The sequence below is a fragment of the Rattus norvegicus genome, chromosome 12 (genome assembly GCF_021556685.1).
Source record: "Rattus norvegicus strain SHRSP/BbbUtx chromosome 12, alternate assembly SHRSP_T2T, whole genome shotgun sequence".
NCBI classification, from domain to species: Eukaryota; Metazoa; Chordata; class Mammalia; order Rodentia; family Muridae; genus Rattus; species Rattus norvegicus.
In genome coordinates, this window is record NC_141545.1 from 15,098,057 (window position 1) to 15,116,055 (window position 17,999).

A 17,999-nucleotide genomic window follows, 5' to 3' on the forward strand; every position below is an offset into this window, starting at 1 on the left:
CTGAAATCTGAAGCCCTCTTCCTTATCTGTCCGGTTTATTACAGGTTTCATAAACGTTTTATGGCCATTGCCGAGGCACTGCTGACTAGGGTGGTGGCAGCTGTCCCCAACTTTCCACATTGTTGCCAGGATCAAAGGACAGATTTACCACCTGATAAGATGGGATGGATAAGATACAGCAGGTCCTGTACTGACTTCTTGCCTCCATACACTGGAGCAAACAGAACTGGCTAGATCTGAGACCTTTCCCCCTTCCTTACCTGAAGCCTCTCGTCACCCATAGAGACCACTGGGCCTTCCTGACAATTCTGGCCCCTCTGAGCTGACAGTGAATTTAAAGTCCTGTCAACACTTTAGAATGTAAAACATGGAGGTTTGCTTTCAAGACATAAGTGTGCCTATACGTTCAGTGATTTTTCTGGAGTTAAAAAATACCGGAGCCCTTTAGTTACAATCTCTGTTCGGCTGGGACAAATGACATTTATTTGAAAGTGTGTGCAGCGGGGAAGGAGGAAGGTGGGGGAGGGGGAAGAAGAAAGAGTGCATGAAAATAATTTATGGCCAAATAAATCATTTCGAGAGCGTTTATATTTTCAGGTAGAGAAATTGTATTGACTTTATTTCTCTCCATTGTTGACTTTTCGCTACAACTGCCTTAACAATCGTTGGCAATGTTCTTTTAATTTCTCTCATTATAATTGAACACTGGAATCTCCCGTTATCACTAGAAGCCTTTAAAAATGGCTTTGTTATTCTTTTCTTTCTTTCTTTTCTTCTTTTTTATTCTTTAAAGAAAAAAGTCCCCCCCCCATCCTTTTTACCCCTTCTTGGCCTGCTGACACTACAGAGACAGAAGCGGGGGTGGTGGTAGACTGTACAGACAGACATGGGGCACAGTCGGACATGAAGCATGAGGCATCTGTATGTTGAGGGACTAATTTGGATGTTTTGGCACTCAGGTTGGCTCAGTAGACTCCCCAGACTTTATTATCACTCAGTCCTAGGAAGGCCACAGAGTAGGTGCCCAGGTCACACAGTAGGTACCCAGGTCACACAGTAGGTGCCCAGGCCACACAGTAGGTGCCCAGGTCACACAGTAGGTGCCCAGGTCACACAGTAGGTACCCAGGAACCCTGAAGTTTTCTCTGCCTTTCACTTCCCACATGTGCTCCCTTCACCCCGCCCCAGGGTCTCCCTGAGCCCTGAGCATCCCGAGTTTTCTCCACTGTGGCGCTCTGTCTCCCTTGAGCCTTCAGCAGGGCTGGCTCCTTCCCCCTCTTTGTGTCTCCCTTTTTGGAGCGCTTATTGTGTGCCGGGCAACACAGGTGAGGAACCATCAAGACGGACTGTGGGTTCCGGGTAGAGAATCGTACACTGCCCACCACTTAGAGGGCATCGGAACAAACTGCTCCTCTAGGCAGCGAGAGGTCGGTGCCCCTGAAAGATATAGGAGCAGGGCGTGGTGGCACACACGTGTAAGCCCAGCACCTAAGAGAGGGACTGAGGATCAGGAGCTCCTCCTGTAAAGGCCATGGCTCCTTTCAAGAGTCAAGAGTTGAGCTCAGGGGGCTGGAGAGATGGCTCGGCGGTTAGAGCGCTGACTGCTCTTCCAGAGGTCCTGAGTTCAAATCCCAGCAACCACATGGTGGGAGCATGCTTCCCTCCAGGGTCCCCTGAACCAGTGGTTTCAACCTTCTTAATGCTGGGACCCTTTGATATAGTTCCTCATGTTGGGGTGACCCCTCCCCCCAACCATAAAATTAATTTCACTGCTACTTCATAACTGTAATTTTGCTACTACTATGAATCTTTTAAAAAAGATTTATATAGTATAGATAAGTACACTGTCGCTGTCCTCAGACACACCAGAAGAGGGCATCGGATTCCATTACAGATGGTTGTGAGCCGCCATGTGGTTGCTGGGATTTGAACTCAGGTCCTCTGGAAGAGCAGTCAGTGCTCTTAACCGCTGAGCCATCTCTCCAGCCCCCTACTGTTATGAATCTTAATGCAAATATCTGATATGCAGGGTATCTGATGTGTGACCCCTGTGAAAAGGTTGTTTTTCCCCCCAGAGGGGTCATGACCCACAGGTTGAGAACCCATTCAAGAAGTAGGAAAGCGGGGCTGGGGATTTAGCTCAGTGGTAGAGCGCTTACCTAGGAAGCGCAAGGCCCTGGGTTTGGTCCCCAGCTCCGAAAAAAAGAATCAAAAAAAAAAAAAAAAAAAAAAAGAAGTAGGGAAGCAGAGGATGGGTGCTCTTCTGTGTAGAGGGACCATGGAAGGCTCCCAGACCCATTCTGGTCTACAGGAAATAGCCTGCAAGGACAGAGGCAGCAGAGTTCAGTCTGCCTTGAACTAGCTTCCTCCGGTCCAGTCTGCAGAAACTGCTCTAAGGATCGTACAGGGTCGGTGCTGGAGACGTCTAAGAGAGACGCTTTTGCTGTCTATGAAACTGTTTCTGAAACACTATCAGCCCAGATTATTGGCGGCGTGGTTTCATCTTTACATCAGAGAGTAGTAGGTTCTCTTTCTTTCCCTCTTTTACGGAGTTGTAAAAAGCACATGGGCAGGTTGGGGTTGCCTCCTCCAACCCCCACCGTCCCTACCGTTTTATCAATATTGCCATAATTTGACACTTGTGAATAGAGGAAGATCGTAAAGTGTCCGTAGATCCCGTAGACCGTACTAAATACAGATTAGCATTACAACTGAGTTTAAACCCTAGTAAAAGATAATTAAGTTGATGGATGTGGCTGTAAATCTCCCTTTTATCAAGTGCTCACCCGTGCGGGAGCAGCCTCTCGCTTAGCCTCTCGCTTATGACTTTACAGCATCATTAATGCCTTGGCAGTACCAGCATCTCCCAGGGATGCTGCTACTGGCTGGGCGAGGAGACGGTGGGATGTGCCACATGGATACACAGAGCCCTCTGAGCTCCCACCTCTTTCGCCTTACCGCCGTGCATGGTCATGGTGTGAATGCACACGCCGGGGTGTTAGGGTGACAGGGTTGTATGTCACTGCTAGGCACAGGCAACCCCCTGGGCATCTCCCCATCGTAACTCATTTGGATCTCTAGATTTCCTAAGGGGGTCCTGGGTACATAAAGATTACCATAGCCAATGCCTCTTTTCCTGACACTCATCTGGGGCCTCTGCTTGCCTCAGAGATGCTCACGTCTGTTGCCCAGTGATGCTGGGCTAGTGAAAAGAAAACGGCCAAACTATGATTAAGAGGGGTCCAGAAATACCAAAGTGTCCTTAAGTGTTGGTGCCACCAAGACAGGAGCTCCCAAGATGGTGCTGTCTGACTGGTCCTGACAGGTTCCCCTCACAGCCGGGGTAATGGTAGTTTTTTCCTCTTTTGATGAGGTTTGGTGTTGACTCAAGAGTGGAGTGGTTTGGCTGGCCTAGCGGAGCCCTGGTGCTGCCTGTCTTTGAGGACACATCTCTGGGGTTGCTTGCTCAGACATAGCTAGTGGAGGACCCCCCCCCCCCAACCCTACCCCATCTTGACCATGCCCACACAATGACTTGATGAGATTCCTTCAAGGGCAGAGCCAGTGAGAGCCAAGGATTGCTACCTGGGGCTGACTTTTGGTCCTGGGTTGGTGCTTGCCAACCTGTTGTCCATCCGTGTATCAACCCAAAGGTGTCTCATCCTCCGTCTGGTTCCTTCTCCCTAGGGTGGTATCTAATACTCAACACTGACCTCGAATCTTGTTCAATAGTGCAGAAACCAGACACATGGTCCCAGGGCAGGCAGAAAGAAGGTGGAACAGGAGACCAGGGGGTCATTGTGTCTTCAAACTTACACTGGGCCTAATGCAGATCTTGTCTGGTGCTATGGGATGTCCAGATACCACCACTTTTGTGGGTGTTAGGTTTCCTTAGCTTCCCAGAGTTCCATTATGGCTTCAAGGAGAGATTTATTTATTTAGATACCTTTAGATCTGGTTGACTACCACCCCGTTATTTGTAGAACAGAACACCTGAAGGCCAGGGCTCTTGCTCTTAACAGCTCCTGACCTTGGCCATGACCTTGAATGGGCCTCAGGGAACCCAGGCCCTGCTCCCTTCACTGAGAGGCCAGGTTCTCAGGCTTGCTGGAAGAGCCGAGCTAACTGGCCTTGACTGGGAATTAGGACACAGAGAACAAGGAAACAGACCAGTGGAAGAGTCATCTGGGAGAGACAGGATTTGACTCCAAAAGATAAACATATGGTTTTTTTTTTCTTTTTATTGCCTGAAGCTGAGCGATATGGACCTTGGTTGGAATTAGTAGGCTGAAAGTTCAAGCGATAAATGCTTCTCAGGGGCAGGAGGATAAGTGGGGCCAGCTCGAGGCTTGTCAGGAGGCCCTGGCTGGGGCTGCTCACCTTTTGAACTGGGCGTGGGTGGGTATGGAGCTAGCTCCCTTGACCAGCATTGTGATTGTGAGCAGAGGGGCTGTCCAGCCAGACAGCCCCCCAACTTCACCTCAGCGTACCAGGGTGGAGTCACTTACCTAGAGGAGAGAGTAGCTGGTATTTAGAAGCCTAACATGGGGCTCTAGGCTTTGAAACCTTCCCAGGCCTCATCTCAGAGAAGCCAAAGCAGGTCGTCTGGCAGACTTATGAACTTTTACACTTTTGTCTTTGTGGGGTCTCTGAAAGACAGCAGCTTATCTCTGGGAACAGCTGCCACTTCAAAAGTGTGCACTTTGGACTTCTCTTGGGGCCTGCCATTTCTACCCCAAGGTTGGAGGCCACTGGCTGGCCCTGAGATCTCACCCGATGAGGAGAAACTGAAGGTCCCAGTCTGAATAAGGAATTTTCTGGAATCAACTTGCCTAGAGTCAAGAGGTTTCAGGCTCTTGTGTTTAATTAAGTCCCGGTCTGGTCCTCCTGGACTTGCAAGAGACAGATGAGACAGACTGTGGCCTGGTGTGCAGAACCTATGACAGACAGCCCACTGTCCCCTGGTTTAGCGTGGGCCATCATGTAAATGTATGGGCACGTGTGGGGTGGGCTGTGGGTGGCATGCCTGGGGATGGTGTGCTCACGGACTAGACCAGCTTCTCGCCAGACCTCAGTGTGCTCCAGCAACCCAAGGTAAAGACTTGCGGGGCCGAGGCTGACTGTAACATGCCTTGAGCGACTTAAGCTAATAAATCCAACTATCTTGAAGAGCAAACAGCGAGTTGTTGTGCCGGCTATTAGACCTTTACTACTCTCCAATAAAGCAAGTGCTTTATTCCTTTCAAATAATATTCCGCCCATTGCTTCCTAAAGATTAACAATTGAAAGAGGTGTCAACAGGCCTCACTCTTTAAATTAAGTATAATAGGCCTTTTATAGCACAGCATAAAGATACCAAGGAGAAAAGCTGCAATCACGAAGGAAGGACCGCTAGGCCTCGCTTTAGCTGTCATCACAGCTTCCACTTGACGTTTGCGAGCCAAGCAAAGGGACCAGCAGACCCCCAGGAGGCTGGGAGCATCTAAGTTAGCTGTAGAGCTAATCTGAAGACACAGTAAAGTTTTGACTTAATTAACTAATGGGGTTGTAAGCAGAAGGTGTGTAGGTGTGTAACTCTGTGCTTTCATTGAGCAGAAGCTTGTGCCTGGATATGCCCTAGATGGGGAAGGAACATTTGCCTTGGTGTCCCCCTCCTCCCCGGCTGTACTTCTGTTTGGGGTGTTTCTAGGAAGTGTGCAGTTTATCAGTTAATTTATTTTCTTTTCTTTTTTTAAAGACACACACACACACACACACACACACACACACACACACACACAGAGTAGCTGTCTTCAGACACACCAGGAGAGGGCACTGGATCCCATTACAGATGGTTGTGAGCCACCATGTGGTTGCTGGGATTTGAACTCAGGACCTCTGGGAGAGCAGCCAGTGCTCTTAACCACTGAGCCATCTCTCCAGCCCAGTTAATTTCTTTTTTATATGTATGAGTGTTTAACCTACATGTATGTCTATGTGCTATTTGTGTACCTGGTACCTGAGGAGACCAAAAAGAGGGCATCAGATCCCCTGAACTAGGGTTACAGACAGTTGCGAGCTTTCATGTGGGTGCTGGGACTTGAACCCAGGTCCTTTGGAATTATAGCCAGTGCTCTTATCCACTGCGCCATCTCACCAGCTCCCTCATTTGAGTAGTTCCACTGAGTCTGTAGACACCTCCTCTTTGGTGTTTTAAGAATGAGGATGTCAGGTTGGGGATTTGGCTCAGCGGTAGAGCGCTTGCCTAGCAAGCTCAAGGCCCTGGGTTCGGTCCCCAGCTCCGGAAAAAAAGAAAAAAAGAAGAATGAGGATGTCAGTGCCACTGTGCAATCACTGGTCTCGAATGGAGTTTTCCCTCTGCTTCCCAGCTTGGCCTTTGCTACTGAAGGACTCGCTTCCCCATCTTTCTGGTCAGTGTTTGCATGCCAGCTGGGTTGTCAACTCCACTCCTGGCAAAGGGGAGAATTCTGGCTCAGGAGTCTGGATTCCTTCCAAGGAAGGCTAAATCTCTCTGGGGTATAACCCACTGTCCCCCAAGGTCCTCTTCTCTTCTCTGGGGAACCAAGAAGGACAAAGAACCTGGGGAAGGGTGAAATCAGTGTGTGGCTCTGGGGTTTAGAGATGGGGAGATAGCGGGTAAGGAGGTAGGGGTGTCCAAACCCTCTCAGCCGCCTGGGGGTGTTAGCATGACAGGGTTGTAGGTCACTGCTGTTAGAGAGGACTCTGGGAATGCCAAGCCTCTGGCTGCAGTCGCCCTCAGGAGGCCACTGCTGAGTCTGAGCCAGACACTGTGGGACGAGAGGGTTCCTTTTAAGAACCACTGTTTAAATTTGAATTGTACCCTATGTCTTACCCAGAGCACAGGATCTCAGCCAAGTGGACCTGTCAAAGGAAAACACTTCTTTCTAACCTAATAATCTTTAACTGTGTGACACCATAAAAACGGACCACGTTGGCTGTCATCATGCGTGCAGTTCGGCGGCATTAAGTCCCTTCCAGTCCTTGCGCAACCCCCACCATCTGCCTCCGGGGCTTTTCATCCTGCGGAACCGAAACTCAAGCCAATCTCTTGAAACATTAACTGCTCCCACCCCTGCCAGCTCCTGGCAACCAACACCCTGGTGTTCTTCTCTCAGTCTGACCTCATGTACGAAGCATCACACAGGAATTTTCCTCTCGGCTCTGGCTTACTTCAGCTGGGGCTATGCTCTCAAGCTGTAGCCACGTTGTAACACGTGCCAGGTTTTATTCCTCTTAAGGCCGAGGACTCTTCCATTGGATGAGGCTGCGTTCCCCTCGTGCCAGTGGACCCTGGGCTACTCTGAACGGTTTGTCGATGAACGCAGGTGAACTGGAGACCATAATTTATCCTACGCACAAGGCATACCTTCCAGGACCACCTTCCCCAGCTCCCCCCAACCCCGTTCTCCCAAGGATTCCTGGAACCGCAGGGTTCTTGGACACTGTCCCTGTGATGCTCTGTACGATGACCGTCAACCCGATAACTGAGTTAGGTCCTAGGTAACGAAAAAGCAGGTAGCATATACAGTGTGGATCCACTGCACACAGAGATGGTACACCCTGGGCGGGGGAGGAGCAGGATGACGCGGGCTATTGTGCCGCTTCTTGGAATGAAGCGCAGTTCAGAATTTGCGAAATGCTTATTTCTGAAAGTTTTCCATTCAGAACTTTCAAGCCGCTGCCAACCACGGGCAGGTTGAAACTGTAGACAAAAAAACCTATGGATAAGAGGCTCCTCCAACTGGGAAGGAGCTACACGGCTCTAAAGATTCCCAGCAAGTTGAGAATGGCTGAAGTTAATGGCTTTTGAGCACTTAACTGTGCTACGCTGGATACCTAATGCAAGTTTGCTCAGGGGTTCCTCACAGCTGGTGAAGTGGGAACCCACCGTCATTCTTGGATTCCGAAATGAGACACAAAAGAGCCTCTGGAGCCAAGGTCCAATTGCAGCTGGAGCTCAGGGCCTCTGGTCCCCCAGCGTATGCTATTCTGCCCCCTATTGCCATGGCTTCTGGCAGAGCTTCCTTCCAGGGAAAGGCCCTTGAAACAGCTTAGAGACATCAAAATGCAATCTTCAATTCCATCCTGGAAAGGATTGCCCCCCTCCCCCCAATATTTAGTAAGGAGGTTTAATAAAGAAAGGTTGTTTAATTTACGTGATCATATTTTTATTTTTACCTGCAGCTTCGTGGTTATTTTATAATACGTTCTCAGCCCCGTGTTTCCCTGAGGTTCAGGAATGCGGAAACTTGTTTCCTGGGGCTCAGTCTGTGTGTTACCTGGGACAACACTGCCATCCTGTGGCGGGTTGGAGCACCGCAGCTTTTGATAACTGCATTCCCGCAAGGGCAGGTGAAAAAACAAACAAACAAACAAACAAACAAACAAACAAACAAACAAAAACAAACAAACAAAAACCAGAAACGAAAACAAAAACAAAAACGGTCAGGGTTGTACTTAAAGGGGGTTGGGTGGTGGGTTAGGGGGTGGTTGGCGGTAGGGTCCTTTCCTGCTTGAGGGCGATGGCAACCCCGCCTGCAACCACAGGGACCAAGAATCCAAACGCGGAATGCATCGCGCTCTGTCCTTACTTTTAAGAGGTTTCTATTAAGCAGAATTTCCTTCCTTTCCTTTCTCATCACCCTGCAAAGGTCGCAAAGGTCGAGGGAGTGTGTGTACTTGTTGGGGTGGGGGGTGGGGGTGGGGGTGGGAGGCACTGCAAAGTGGCAGCAGGCAGCTCACAGCTCAGGTTTATAGGAGCGGCTCTTGAGCGAGGCAGAGGCCGGAGAAGTCAGGTGGGGAGGGAGCCCTGGATGTGTCTGTCAGGCAGGGGCTGGCTTTTTTTCCATATAAGGTCCTGATTCCTGATTCAAGTGCTTGGTAGTCGTTCAAGACTGGGCTGGCAGCACCCAGAACTCAGTTTCGGCGCCATCTGGGTAAAGGGGTTTTACAGTGCGGGCAGGGCTGTATTGAGGAGAGCCGGAGCGGCTCACACCATGCTGGCCTTTGTCTGGGTCCCCTTTTTTCTTTCTTTCCCCAAAATCACCCCTCCTCCCTCTTTTCCATAACCACTTGGACGAGACATAATCCACATGCCACACAATCCAGTGTTCCCACAATTCCAGTGTTCCCAATGACGTCATCGGAGGCTTTGCATTAGGAGGAACGGGTTTGAATTAGTTTAGATGTTTGAGTGTTTTGTCTGAACGTATGTATATGAGCCATATGTATGCCTTGCAGAGCCCAAGAAGGCCATCGAATCCCCTGGAACTGGAGTTCCAGATGGTTGTGAGCTGTCACGCGGAGCCCGGAACTGAACCTGGGTCCTCTGCAGGAGCAGCCAGTGCTCTTAACCACCGAGCCATCTCTGCAGCCCTGTGTAAACGTTCTAAAAGGTGAGATCTTTTAGATCACAGTAGCTACCGTCCACTGGGCCAAGGTGACCTGGATATGTCTAGCTTAGATTCTGTGGGGATTGGGAACTCGAGGCAACTAGTTACACAGCCAGTGTTCTGTGACTGTGTCCCTCTACCCAACTCCTCTCCTTCCCTATACACTGGACAAACACACGAACATGCAAACATATCGACAGGGTCTTACTCTGTAACTTACTTTGGCTGGCTTGCAAATTGGTAGGTAAATCAGGCTGGCCTCAAACTCAGAGATCATCTCTGCCTCCCAAGTGCAGAGGTAGCATGTGTCATTGTACCCGACCTCCCCTCATCTCTCAAAGCCCTTCTCTTGATGACTCTTTGCTTCTGATCTTGGTTCATTGTTCTGTGCTTCTCTCTGGATCAAGTCGGGTTCCTTAATGGCCTTCGGTGCAGTGGACTCATCGGGACAGAAAATCAGATGAATTGGCCACCGGAGTCCGAAACCTTTCAAAAGGGAATGTCCTCGGGACTGGGGAGATTGCTCGGCGCTTAAGAGCTTTTGCTGCTCTTGCAGAAGACCCAGGTTTGGTTCCCAGCACCCACCACAGGTGGCTCACAAATGTAACTCCAGTTCCAAGGCATCTGACATCGTCCTCTGGTCTCCACAGGCACCGGGAACACACGTGGTGCACAGACATACACGCAAGCAAAACATCCATATATATAAAAACAAAATAAATCAAATATTAAAAAGGAAAAAAGAAGGTCCTCCAGTAGTTCACGGAATTATTGAAAGCTGTGGCCTTCCAGGGGCACGGGATTGAGGTTAGAATCCACGGGACCTGGTTCCACCAGCTGGTAGGGTTCACATCATCAGCCTTTCAAAGGAGGGTCTTAAGGTCCAGAAAATATTTTTTGGTGTTGTTGTTGTTAAAGATTTATTTATTTATTTACTTATTTATTTATTTTCATGCATGTGAGTACACTGTAGCCATCTTCAGACACCAGAAGAGGGCATCAGACCCCATTACAGATGGTTGTGAGCCACCATGTGGTTGCTGGGAATTGAACTCAGGACCTCTGGAAGAGCAGTCAGAGCTCTTAACCACTGAGCCATCTCTCCAGCCCTGGTTCAGAAAAATCTTAACCATTCGTCCCATGCCCTAAGACACTCAGTCTTAGAGACCCTGAGTTAAAGGCCAGCCCCAAACTGTCCTCACAACCCCTACATCCCCTTGGCATTGTTTGTCACTGTTCAGGGTGGACTTAAAAGGGATGGGGACACTTTGAGTCTGAGTCAGTGAAGAGACACCGGTCACAACAACTGTCTTAAACAAAAGGGAGCTGAGCTCAGGAGCCGGATCAGCCACGTAAAAGCTCGAAAGTGAAGTGGAAAATTCTGATTTCTTTGGAAACGCAGGTGTGTCACGTGACTGTTTTCCTGGAAGCTGTCTTGTGAGAGGATGTTTTATAGAGGCAGAGAGGGGACGTGATGTTTTGCTGGAGCAGACGCTTGCGAGAACTCGTGAAGTTTGGAAAGAGTATAAATGGAACCCTATAAACAGAGAGAGATGGCTCTTTCGTTGTGACTCCGCGTGACCCGTCACTGGCCTTCTCTGGTCTTTGCTGGCTTTCACTTCACAGAAAGAAATGCCAAAGAACTTCTCGTGGTATTCCGGGTGATTCTTGATGCTTCTGTTGACTTGGCAGAGCCTGGCGGTTTCTGCTGGATCCACCTGCAGCTACTGATGTGTGTTTGATGTTTGGTTTGCTATGGAATTGCAAGGCTGGTGTCCTGACCACCAAGAGTGGAATCTCCCCCAAAGAACTACTACTAAACAGGTCCACAAAACCCCTTTCCCACTAACCTTCTTTGTCACCAACCTTCTGGTCGGTGGGTTAGAAGGAATATTGAAGTGTTTAAGAACCACAAACAAAGCAGGTTTAGAGAAAAATCTAAGCCTTCAAGAAGAGCTTGGGTAAGTCACTTCCTTTCTTCCTGCCTCAGTTTGCTCATCTGTAGAATGGGAGAAATGATGTATTGACATGGCTCCTGTGAGGAGTCAGTGGAGTCAATCCTATAAGCATTGAATGAGGGGCGAAGAATACAGCAGGGAGTCGATAATTGCTGCCGGTGTTATTTTATTCCTCCCCATTGCTTCCATTCCTTGTCACTCAGCTCTAAGCATCCTGGTGCTCCGGAGTAGGGTGGGGGGTGTGTGTGCTGGCTCGGTTTATGTCAACCTGACACAAGGTAGAGTCACTGGAGAGGAGGGAGTCTCAGGTGAGAAAATGCCTCCAATAAGATCTGACTGTGGGCACGCCTGTAGGTCATTTTCTTGATTAGAGATTGATGTGGGCAGCCCAGTGCATTGTTGTGTGGTGCCATCCCTAGGGTGATGATCCCAGGTTCTATAAGATAGCAGGTTGAGCAAGCTATAAAGAGCAAGCCATGAGGAGCAAGCAGCACCCCTCCATGGCCTTTGCATCAGCTCCCGCGCCCAGGTTCCTGCCCTGTTTAGGTTCCCGTCCTGACTTCCGTTGATGACGTGGGAGTGTAAGTGAACTCAACCCTTTCCTCCCCAAGCTGCTTTAGTCATGGTGTTTCATCACAGCAACAGACACCCTACTTAAGGCAGAGGATGATGGCAGACAAGCTTGTCTGTGTGGGAGAGGTCCATTCCCATGAGCTAATGGTAAAGTTCTCTTTAAACGCCACAGTTCCAAACAATGCAATTTCTCTAGACCCTTCTCTCTGTAAACCTCCACACAGCCTCTGCCTCCTGGCCATGCAACGGTCTTTCCTGTCAAGGCAGTACAGCTCTGAGTTCTTTTATGCAGTGGTGGTCAGCACTAGGCTGGCTGCTGCCTGTGGTTCTTGGGAAAGAGGCTGGTTAAACCGTAAACAATTCCGGAAAGTGATGAAGTTGCCAAACATCACCACTAGAGGGGGCTGAAACACACCTCTAGACGCCACTGAATAAAATAACCGGGCCAGCAATGATTGACTCTACTGCGTTCCTTGCCTTTCATTCACTCCTTCTCGTGCATCATTTGTTCCGTTCTCAGAATCTTTCACGGGGAAAAAAGGTACAGAGCCCCTGATATCTGCAGGGGGTTGTTGTGGGGTCTCTCCCCTGCCATGGATATCAAAAGTGTTGTTGCTACAGAAGGCTGACTGGGTAGATCAGATGTTGCCTGACACCCAAAACTGGTTGCTGATGCCCGTGGAGACCAGCGGTGGTGTCGTACTCCCTGGAGATGTTGGATGTGGGTGCTGGGAACTGAACTGGGTCCCCAGGAAGAACAAGTGCTCTTAAACAATGAGCCGTCATCTCCAGCCTTGAGAATTGATAATTAAGGGCCAATGACTGGTGATTGTGTGTGGAGAGGGAGCTAAGTGATTCTAGTCATCAGCTCTAAGGCTCATAACACCCCCGTTACAGGGTACTGCCACGACCTATCTTTTCACTGTTATTCATACCTGGTGGTGTTTGTTTTATTTTTGTTTTTAACAAGGAGCTGATGGTTAACACACAGGGAAGTGGGGGTGCAGAGAGGGTAGACTGCAGTCCCCCCAAGTTATCATTTGGTTTCTCCTTCTCTAACCTGTGGCCATGTCTGACTTATCTGTTCTTGGCAACCTTGGAAAATGACATCTCCCGTAAAGATCCAGGGTTTCAGTGAGTGAAGTGAATGGGGAAACTTCTAACATCTATACTCAAAGTAGAGACTCAAGTCATTCCTCAGATGTCCTTCTTAAAGCAGAACAGTATTTTGTGGGGATGTGCGTGGGTTTGCACGTGTGTGTGTGTGTGTGTGTGTGTGTGTGTGTGTGTGTGCGAGTGTGTGCATCAGTGCACGAGTACATGTGTCTGTCTGTCCCTATGTGAGTGTGCCTGCATGGGTCTGTTCATGAGCGGGTGTGTATGTATGTGTGTGTGCATGTGCATATGTGCCTGTGTGTGCATGTGTGTGCAGGTCAGAGAACACCTTTGTGGAGTCTGTCCTCGCCTTCCATTTTTACATGGGTTCTAGGGGATTGAACTCAGGTTTCCAGTGGAGTACAGCAAGGGCATTGCCAGCTGAGCCATCCTTACCTCACCCCCGCCCTCCCAATGTCTATCTCATAGTTGGTTTCTCTCAACCAAGAGGCACTCCCCTTCTATCAAGAGTCGTACTTAGATACATCTTTAAATTCAAAACCTTTGTGACTCCTTGATTTAAAAATGACTTTAGGCTGTTGAGGTGGTTCCGGGGTGACAGCCCAAGTTTGATCCTTAGGACCCACAAGGTGGAAGGAGAGAACCGACCTTGTTTACAAAGGGAAATTCATTAACTCTTAAGCCCTTTTGTAAGTCACACTAAGCAACATAACTTAGTTACATTGTAACACTTGGCAGGAAAGAAAAGACACGTGGTCATGTATGTGCGTCTACTGTCCAGACTGCAAGGCACACTTCCTCTTTGAGAAGCCCCACACTCTTGCTCCAGTACGCCTTCCGATCCATTTTAATAAACGCCAACTCTGCTTCCTACTGCTGTGTCCCCAAATTCTTTTTTGTGGTGAATCCAAAAATCCCAGGCTTGCCTGAATGGAAGTCTCTGGAAAGAAGTCCTTGGAGGAGAACTCCAAGGAGCGGTGCCTCTGTTCTTACCTCCCCCTGGCAATTTGACCAGTTGTCGGGATTGTGTAAACTTTTACTTATGGACAGGCCCTCCTCTGGTTGGCACCAGACTACAACTCTTTTCTTCTCTTCCCGTAGGACTCCTGGGGACATTCCATTTGGGGGCGTGTGTATGTTGTTTTAAAAGTCGGACAGACAAGGGGAGGGACAGGCATCTCTTTAGAACCTTTTCTTTCCTGCCAAGTGTTTACAATTCTCTGCTCTGTTTTTACACTTCAGTCTCCAGGTGAATGTTGCCTGTATTGTAAACAAACAAACAAAAAAATAAAAACAGGAACAAAACCCACAAACAGATTACAAGGAGATGAGATTAGTGTCGGGCAGCCACACATAGGACCACATCTTGGGCTGGGTAGTCAGCCTAGCAACTGAGAGTGCTGACTGCTCTCGAAGAGGACCCAGGCTTGGTTTCCAGCACCCACATGGTGGCTCACAAACACCTCTAACTCCTAATCCAAGTGAATCCAGTGCCCTCTTCTGGCGTCTATGGGTACTGCATGCATGTAATGCGCAGACATAACAATCAACACTATCTTAAAAAATCTCCACAGCCTGTTGGGTTAATTTGGGGAACGCTGACAGAAGTGACTCCATTTTTATTGTTAACGTTGAGGCAGGGCTGTGCTGTTCATTCTAACTGCTTGCTGTCACCTGTTCTTTGACATTGTTGGTGTCTCCGTTGAGCTCAGGAACTTTCCTGTTTTGAATACCTGAGGGAGAGGGCTGGAGAGATGGCTCACTGACTGCTCTTCCGGAGGTACTGAGTTCAATTCCCAGTAACCACATGGTGGGATCTGATGCTCTCTTCTGTCAGCCACTGTGTAAGTATATACATAAGATAAATAAATACTTAAAAAATATTAAAGAAAAAGAATGGGCTGGAGAGATGGCTCAGCAGTTAAGAGCACTGAACTGCTCTTCCGAGGTCCTGAGTTCAAATCCCAGCAACCACATGGTGGCTCACAACCATCTGTAATGGGATCTGATGCCCTCTTCTGGTGTGTCTGAAGACAGCCACAATATACTTATATATAATGAATAAAATAAATCTAAAAAAAAAAAGAAAAAAGAAAAAGAACACTTGTAAGAGCTCCTGATCACAGAGTTACCCCAGGGTTTACAAGTCAGGGTGCCCACAGCACCATAATGGTAGTGGTGGTTCAATGATCGATGTCTTTCTAACTTGTCTCCTCTACTGCACTCCCTCTCGAGTTGGTATCAGCTCTCTGTGACTGCCATGCCCACCCACAGGCCCTCATGCCAGGCTGCCCAGGTGGCCATGACTGCCCACTGGCCCTGCCCTCACACCAGGCTAAGAGCTGGAAGCTTTTTTTACTTCTTCTCTTTCCTGTCGTAGTTCACAGCACTGTGACCACAAGCGTCTCTTTCTTTCTCATACAGTACTCCAGACCTTAGGACCTTGGTACTTGATTTATCCTCTCCTGAAATGCTGCCCTCCTATCATCTTACATTTTGTTCCTCCTTGCTTCCGAGATTCCAACTCAAATGTTCCACCTTTTCTGTCAACTTCCTTCAAACTCTATTTTTTTTGTTTAGTGTCTTTCTTCCTTCCTCCCCCTCCCTCCCCCTCCTCCCTCCCCTCCCCCTCCTCCCTCCCCCTCCTCCCTCCCCCTCTCCCCTCCCCCTCCTCCCTCCCTCTTCCTCCTCCTCCCCCTCCCCCTCCTCCTTCCCTTTCTCCTCCCCCCCCCCCCCGACTTATGATCAGGCTGGCCTCAAATTCCTGACCCTCTCTTCTCTGTCTCCTGAGCATCAGTGTCATAAACTTGTCCCACCACAGGTCAGTTCCTAAGATTTTCTTATTTCTTTATCGAGCTGGACCAGGCCTTCTGCTGGGTTACTGGATAAAGTTTCGCAGAATAAAGAGAAATGAGCTACTAAGTAAAATTTTTGTGTCTGTAGGTATATTTAGAAAAAAAAATGCAGATCTTGTATCACATTCCAAGAATATTTACGCTCTTTACACTGTTAGACTCTAAATCACCTTAGCACGTGTTGAGTCCCTTTGCTATCACGTGATCGGATACATCCGCTCTTCCGGAACAAATGAGGGATGAACAAGAGTTGACGGTTGCAAGGAACGTTCCATTTTTATCCTGTGGCATCTTGTGCCTTCTGGCACAGTGTGGGGTGCACAGACCCCAGAGACGCTCAGTACCACAGGTCTGCAGGGAACAGGAGGCTCTGTCAGTCCCTCTCCTTATGGGGAAGACAGAAGGAGCTTAGAGACTCGGAGTATCATCACAGTCCAAAGAAGCAGGGCTTCAAGCTGCTCTCTGCTTGGTGAGTTCACGCTTAGGCTCAGACGGCTCAAATCTGGACATCGGACGATTGACCTCACTAACCGGGCCCCTGCAAAGAGGGAGCAGAGACCCCTGCCTGAAGAAGCCTTTCTGACTCAATCCCTCCCTCCTTTCTTGAGGAGCAACTCTTTTTTTTTTTAATTTTTTTTTTTTATTAACTTGAGTATTTCTTATATACATTTCAAGTGTTATTCCCTTTCCCGGTTTCCGGGCAAACATCCCCCTCCCCCCTCCCCTTCCTTATGGGTGTCCCCCTCCCAACCCTCCCCCCATTGCCGCCCTCCCCCCATAGTCTAGTTCACTGGGGGTTCAGTCTTAGCAGGACCCAGGGCTTCCCCTTCCACTGGTGCTCTTACTAGGATATTCATTGCTACCTATGGGGTCAGAGTCCAGGGTCAGTCCATGTATAGTCTTTAGGTAGTGGCTTAGTCCCTGGAAGCTCTGGTTGGAGGAGCAACTCTTTTTTTTTTTTTGTGGTTCTTTTTTTCGGAGCTGGGGACCGAACCCAGGGCCTTGCGCTTCCTAGGTAAGCGCTCTACCACTGAGCTAAATCCCCAGCCCCCGGAGGAGCAACTCTTAAGGCCACCACTCAGGAGTCTCTGTCTGCTACTGAAGTTAGGGTCACACAGCTTGTGGCCCAAACCATTTTTGATCACACATCCTCAACAAACCAATTAAAAGAACCAAATCAATAGAGGAAACCAGAGAAGGGCGTGGCCATGTTGGGAAGCAGATGTGTTGACTGGCAGTGCCCCTCTTTGAGATGCCCCCTTCTTCAAAGTATAACTCTCCTGCTTACAGATTTTTGTGACTTTCTGGAAGAGGACACCGATTCTCTGATCTACATGGTCCCCATTCTGAGATTCTCCCTGGGGACTTTGTGAACAGGGACACAGATGGCCTTGTTCTGGAAGAAAGGTTTTCATGGATGTCTGCCTTGCAAACATTAAAGATTAAAAAATCCAGCCTCTCTAGAAAGTGAGGTGCACTTGCGTCTTGACCAGTAGAATGTTAGAATATCCCCAGCACAAAAGTTCGGAGTTTCCTAATGACAGGCCTCTCAGCTATGCCAGGGGCTCATAGTGCACACACGGCCTTGAGGAATTCAGTAAGGGCACCAAGGGATCTGATGAGAAAGAGAGAGCCCATGATTTCTTGATGTGGTATCTTCTGTCTTCTGATATCTATGAAGCCTTGACAAGTTAACTCGTTAGTTAGGAAAGCAGGGTAAAAATATCTTCCAGGGTCGGAGACATGGTTCATCTGTTAAGAGTGGGTACTGACCGCTCTTGCAGGACCAGAGTTCACTTCCCAGGATTCATGCAGGTAACTCACAACAACTTGCCCCTCCAGCTCCAGGAGGATCGGACACCTTCTTGTTGCCTCGCTGGTGCTGCCCTCATTCGCACAACTCTACTCATACAATTAACTTTAAAAAAAGTTCTGAAAAATACAGCCAGAGTGGTGGCATACACTTTTAATCTCCAGAGACAGAGGCAGAGCATCTCTAAGTTCGAGGCCAGCCTAGTCTACAAAGTGGATTCCAGGACAGCAAAGGCTACATGAAGAAACCCTGTGTTGAAAACCCACACACA

At 48.8% G+C, this 17,999-nt stretch overlaps 2 long non-coding RNA genes across 2 annotated transcripts in view; both read left to right on the plus strand.

Moving 5' to 3' along the window:
• Positions 1-12,402, plus strand: part of LOC148002182 (uncharacterized) — a 35,213-nt gene extending 22,811 nt beyond the window's left edge. Inside the window, exons 2-3 of the long non-coding RNA XR_015634631.1 lie at positions 9,262-9,416; positions 9,821-12,402. This is a non-coding gene — a long non-coding RNA (uncharacterized LOC148002182). The remainder of the gene's footprint in view (positions 1-9,261; positions 9,417-9,820) is intronic.
• Positions 12,403-16,199: 3,797 nt separating this feature from the next.
• On the plus strand, positions 16,200-17,369 carry LOC120095887 (uncharacterized). Its single transcript, XR_015634219.1, has 2 exons — positions 16,200-16,384; positions 17,206-17,369. It is a non-coding gene; the product is annotated as an uncharacterized LOC120095887 (long non-coding RNA).
• The last annotated feature ends 630 nt before the right edge of the window (positions 17,370-17,999 follow it).